A 6,759-nucleotide genomic window follows, 5' to 3' on the forward strand; every position below is an offset into this window, starting at 1 on the left:
ATAGCCCTAATTGTGGCTGGCCTCGAACTACTGAGAGTTGCCTGCCCAAACCTCCCAAGTGCTGGGATTAAAGGTGTGTGCTACCACCACCTGGAACACTCTGTTTATCTATAATATGTTGCTTGGGCATGAATATATGTGGGTTATTACAACTACTTTTTCATGTTTAATCCTGTAAGGAGTGTCGAAAACATGCTGTTCTTGTGTTCATTGTAATCACTCACTTAAAGGTAGAATGTAACCACATTCTGAATTTATTTTGACTGAAAGATTCTGCTGGGTGGATACGGTGTAAGGGAGAAATTAAAACCACAGTAGCACGAAAAATGTAGAACAAAGATATTAGAAAAGAGAAAAAAAACATCAGGGTAGAAGAACAGAATGAAAAAATATAATAGAAAAAAACACAGAAAGAACAAGTAGAACAAATAACAGAAAGAATAATAAAAGAAAATATAAATTTTTATCCCACAGAAAAAAAAATCTGTTTTTCTTGCCTTTTCTGCATCTTATACCCAGTCTTTCTGGCCTGCAGAAGGCTGGACCTTTTGTAGTACATGTATATATATTCTTAAATACTATCTGTCAGTGTGTATACTGTCACTTGTATATATGATTGAAGTATTTTTAAAAATGGTTCTAGAGATAGTCCCTTATGTGTGCATATGTATATATAAGCACACAAGTTACAGTTATTATGTAGAAAATAAGTAACTTCATATAGTCATCATTATAGGTTTTGTAAATCAGTTATGTCTCCTACCAGACACTTATTTTGAAATTGCACTTTTCTTTTAAACAAAAGAACACATTTTTCTATCTCAAACTCGCAAAAATGCTTTTGCAACTATGAATTTATTCCTTCACCCATCTACAGACTATCTGCCAAATAAAAGTTGCCATGAAAGGGTTAATACATACAACTTTCCATCAATGCTAATATGCTTACTGTGGAGAAACATGTAGGTACAGAGTAAATCAATTCTTCTAATAAGAGATTTGAGAGATCGAATAATTTACACAAATTGTAAGCTTTCCAGTGTGCCATGACAATAAACAAGTATTTGTTTTAGTGAACATTTTCAATTCCATCTGTTAGTATGTTTTTATTGGATTTAACAAGAGATACATTTGCAGCTTTCACATTGAAATTATGTTACACACACACCATATACACACACATGCACACAGACACACACACACACACACCATACACTCATACACATACAAACAAATGATTACACACATGAGAGAGAGACAGACAGACAGACAGAGACAGGAAATAATAAATTTTATGGTGAGAGAAAAGAACTCAGTTTTCCTAGCATGAGGTTTCCATGCTTCTTTTTAGTATGCCAGAGAAAGAGAATGACATCAGAGATTAGATTTGGTTGAAAAGTCAACAAAACATATTGAATTCATAGATTTAAGAAATAACTGAAAGAGTAATCTTTATTACAGGCTGACAGCAATGATTTCACATAAATATAAAACCGTAACATTTTATCAATACCAGGATCCTATAGCCAAGGTAGAAAAAATGTTGTACATATGGGAATTGGTGAACTTTTTGCTGAACCATGAAATTAGGTATATTCAGATAGTATAATGCCTTGCTTATGTAGAATAGAATTCATAGAAAATGGTTCAGTTCTGAGTAAAACCATGACTATAGAACTGAAAAAGCTTATTTGAGTATGTATATGCTTCTCAAAAACAAATACTACAGGGTGAGATAGAAAATATCAAGGCGACTTTATTGCATAATAAAATGATGTTTATTTCCTTGATTAAAACATTATTTAATTGGAAAAGTAGAGGTTTCTGCTACAGTGTGCTTACTGTTTGAAACACAACTTAAGATAGACATATATTCTGAACAAATGCTTGAAAGTACTTTTTTTGCTAACCAGAGGATGAAAATATGGTTGCTTTTAGATTTAAAAAGTAAATACAATTATTCACTTTTCCCATGATTTCCATGTTCGATGTCAGGAACACAATGCATTAATTTTGTTTCATAGTTGGGCAACAAATCTGCCTTTCACAACCAGGTAGCATCTTCTCCTTGGCATTCATAAATCCTAAGTAACTTATTTTGTACACAGACTAATGTGTCTATCTGTAAAAAAAAAAAGGACAGCTACTGAATTCTGTATTCCTTAATTCTGTTTTTGAAACATTTACATTCATTAATATTCTGTTTTAGGGAAAGAGGCATGGTGCTACATTTACATGTTGGTGAGATGTATTCTGTTATATGAAATAATTGGAATTCATTCATCCATTGTGATTAAATAGCTCTATTTTTAGATGTGCAGCATAAAATTATTATAGTATCTGTATAATTCACCTTGTCACATTATTTCTCATGATGTTGTAAAGCAAGAAGAGGCTGAAAGGGCTGCTATTCCATGAAATTGTCTGTTCTAGGGTCACTTAAATAGGAGGGACCTTTTATAGGCTGCAGCCTGACTTTACTGAAGGATGGTTAAGTGACGAATCCTCTGACTGTACATCTCAGCAGGTAAATCATGGATCTCATGCCTCTTGGCCTCAGATTGCAAGGTGCAGCTCTCTGAAAAATCACAGTGAGTCTGATCAGAGTACTATATTTCAGATCAGATTGCAACAATCACTGCGTTGCTCTTTGGGGTTTTAGGTAGTATATGGTCATATATATGATGCTGGATGCCAGGGATAACACTTAGAATAAATAATGTTTACCATAAGTTATTTTAAGACCTTTGTACAGATTATTCAACTAGGAAAAGATTAAAATGTCTAGCAACATAGACATTTTTTTCCCTGTGGAAGTTCTTAAATGGGCATTTTCCTTGAGTAAATAGTTGTTTGTAAATTTGATTTACATTTCAGTGACCTGCTAAATAAAACATTCACCATATTTTTGGACAGCTATCTGAGACCACTAAAATAAAATCATTGCACTTGAATATCAATTTTTACGCCACATTCTCTGAAGCAATTATATGAAACAAACATATTTAGCTAATATCTTCTATCTAAGATAACTTCATATTTCTTCTATTCTCTTAAAACTTATCTGTTTGACATTAGTAAAACATGAGAGATATTTTATAAACATGTATCAGGTAAGAGAAACACAGATAAACTGATGAGCCCTTCTGTTATTGCAGATGGGTTAGCAACGTCTACCCAAGGTCTATGTGTTAGAATCCTATTTATAGGTCCATGGTACTAGACGTGGTGGCCCACTAGACAGAGGAACCTAGTGGGACTATTTCAGCCTTCCATTTATATTTTTTGTAGATTCCTTCACTTCTGACCATGAGGTAGGCAGTTTTGCTCTGTCATTATTTCCATCTACAACTCATCAATTCCAAGAAACTGTTAGACGCATTTTATCCATCATGGACTCTAACCTCAAAACTGTGAACCAGAACAAATGTTGCCCCCTTAATAAGCTGACTCTTCTTGTATATTTGATATAGTGATGAGAAGATGACCAACACACATGCCTTCTGCAGTCTCTGCTAGACTGTTCAATGTCTAACATAGATGGGCATCCCAAATCTGAAACAATCCATGATTTGATAGTGTATGAGAACTTTTCCTTATAAGTGAAATGTGGTTCTTAATCCTTGTTGTCAGCTTGGCTGGAATCAGAATCACTTATAGGATGGAACTGATGTTCAGGTGTGAGGAATATCTGTAAAGATGTTTCCAGAAAGGCTTGACTGATGAGGCAAGGCCTGCCCTGAATAAGGGAGCTCCTTCTATGACTAATAAGGAAGTGACCAGCATATATAGTTCTTTGCTTCCTAATTATACTTAAGACATGACCAGCTGCCCATATTCCAGCCACTCTTCCTCCCCAGAAATGGTGAACTGTACTGTGAAACTGTGAGCCAGAGCTCAAAACAAGAAAAGAAGTGTATAATACAGGAAGGACTTAGTACAGACTGTGACCATATTAAAAAAAAGCATCCTGATACCACATCAAATAAGCATTCTGAGGATACATTAAATAAAACTTTTAGCATATATACTATCTCAATTTGAGTACATGAACGGTTTTTTTCAATAAATGTTGAAGGAAAAGTTGAGTATTCATATGAAGATGAATGAAATAGATCATTATTTCTCATTAATTAATGTACTGTCGACCAAAAATTAAATATAACACTTGAAACTATGAAATTGCTAAAACAATACCAAACAAAAATCTACACGGAAGATTGATTTACAGTATTGGTGTAGAAATGGTGTTCACAAAGAATTCCAAAGGAAATAAAAAAAAAAACTACATCTAAGGGGTTACATGCAGTTAAAATGCTTCTACTAACAAAAGAAACCACTGGAGAGTAGACACATCAAGAATGAGAAAGAACAGTTAGAAAACAGATATCTTACAAAGGGTTAATCCCAAATGTACATAAAGAACCCTAGTATATGCAATAGAAAAACTCCAGCTTTTCAAGTGGAAATAGGTTTAAGAAGATATCAACACTTAAAAAAAATGGCTAATTAGTGCTTGCCAAATGGTCAGTGTCACTAATTAGGGGTAAAATGCTCTTTGGAATCATAATAAAACATTACACAGCATGGCAAAACAACAACAAAAATGGCTGGATATAACCAGTAATGGCAAGGACTCGGAGAAAAAGGGTTGCTCCCACAGTGTGGGTAAGATGCAGATCAACATAGTTATAAGAAAATCGACATGGAGGTTCCTCAGAAATTACAACAATTTACAAATCCATCCAGCTTTCCGTGGATGAATACATCGATGAAGAAAATAAAAAAGAATTGTGAAAGAGGCCACTGTCGTCTAAGTAGATGTAGGACGATTCAAAAGGCAAAGCGTTTTAAAAGTCCGAAGTATCCATGTCTGAACAATTTCTAGAATGCTGACTCACAAAGACTGTAGGTTATTATTCAACAAAAGAAAACAAATGAAATTCATCACTTGTGACAGAGTGGACGGATGTGCAGAACACTGTGTTAACAGAGATTTGCCTGACAAAGAAAAGAAATCTACTATGTAATCTAGCTCATAAGGAGGCTCTAAGGCTGAGTCTCACAGAAGTTGGGAGCAGAACAGTGGCTGTCAGAAGCAGCAGTGAATAGTGGGAAAGAGTAAAACTGAGAGGTTGACCAGTAGGTACAAATGCACAACTAAGTAACAGTGAGAAGTAGCCATGTTCTATAGCAAATCCCGATGACAAGAGAAAATAACATGCACTGTGTATTTCAAAAAGGCAGAAGAAAGAACATTTTACTCAAGAAGAAATAGCAAATATTTGGGGAGAAAGAAATGTTTACGTGATTTAAGCAGAACATACAAATATTTTGTCCTAAATATATGTAGTGTTTATTTTGTTATATATTTTTTAAAATTTTGAAATTAACATAAAATTTCATTATTTTACCACTTTCTTCCCTCCAACCCTGCCAATTTATTTCTTGTTCTTGTTAAAATTCATGCTCACCTCTTTTTCTTATTTCTTCTTTTTGTAAATCCCCCAAGAGGGTGCACTGTTCCTGGAGGTACTGCAATACCAGTGGAGTGGATGGAACAAGCTCCTATTCCAGCTCTTACTCCCAAAATATCCATTCAATATATTGTCCTAGGATAGAGGAAATATCAGATATTAAACTAATAAGAATAGATACAACTGATCTTAGCCAAAAGGCCAAGAAGCGATGGCCACTTTTTCTTTAATTGATGTTTACACACACATACACATGCAAAACTATAGTTATATTCCTAAATCTATAAGTAACATCATTCTTAGACCATATAATATTGCTTATATGTATGTGTTACTGGGTCATCAACTGGAGGGTTCTTCCCTAGGGAGAACTATTGCTCTCACTTTAACCATCTTTAGTTGCCTGCTCTTTTTAGTGTCTAGTCAGTAATACACTAAAAGATTTTCATCTATAAACAAGTTTCACCAACAAAGCCGTGTAAATATGGGCCAAAGAAGGCTGACACAAAAGGGCATGCTGAAGTGTATGGGGAAAAGCCCATGAGGCTTAAATGCAACACAAAGAATTATAAACACCTAAGAAATGCTGAGAGCAGGGGAAGCCGGCTTCCACAGGGAAGAACACACTGCCTGGTTATGTAAGGAGCAATGCACCCCTTAAAACAGCATGGAATTAGCATTATACAGACTGAGCAGGGTATATTTAGGAATATATATGTATATGCATATGCATATCTGCCTACAGGAACAATGGAGAAAAAAGAGGCCATGAATTTGAAAGAGAGCAGGGAAAGGTATATGGAAGGATTCAGAGGAAGGAAAGAGAATGAGAAATGCTCTAATTAAAATCTTAAAAAATAATATAATAAAATAAATTAAAATATATGTTTCATTTAATTATATGCATGATTACATGTGTTCTTATCTACTAAAACATACATATATATTTTATTCTTAATAATCTAAATATGAAAAAGAGAAAATTAGGGGAAGAAAAAAGAAATCCAAATAGAGATTATACTATTATTTCATCCAGAAAAGCAAGTGAGATTGCTTCTAGAAGTAGAGCAGAGTAAAAGATAAAAGGCATAGGAAGTTTTCTAAAATAATGGCAATGTTCTTATGAGAATTTGGTACATTATGCCAGATTAATTGAGTGCCAAATGATCAAATAATACTCAAAGAATCTGCAAATTTTCTGTGATAGATAAAAATTACAGGCAGGCGGATCTCTGTGAGTTCGAGACCAGCCTGGTCTACAAGAGCTAGATCCAGGACAGGC

At 34.3% G+C, this 6,759-nt stretch overlaps 1 pseudogene; it reads right to left on the reverse strand.

Annotated features, from left to right (window-relative positions):
• Positions 1 to 5,510: 5,510 nt before the first annotated feature.
• On the reverse strand, positions 5,511 to 5,690 carry LOC126500187 (uncharacterized; annotated as a pseudogene).
• Between the last annotated feature and the right edge of the window lie 1,069 nt (positions 5,691 to 6,759).

The sequence above is a fragment of the Alexandromys fortis genome, unplaced genomic scaffold, assembly GCF_014885135.2.
Source record: "Alexandromys fortis isolate MF-2015 unplaced genomic scaffold, M_Fortis_MF-2015_v1.1 scaffold_38, whole genome shotgun sequence".
Lineage (NCBI taxonomy): Eukaryota > Metazoa > Chordata > Mammalia > Rodentia > Cricetidae > Alexandromys > Alexandromys fortis.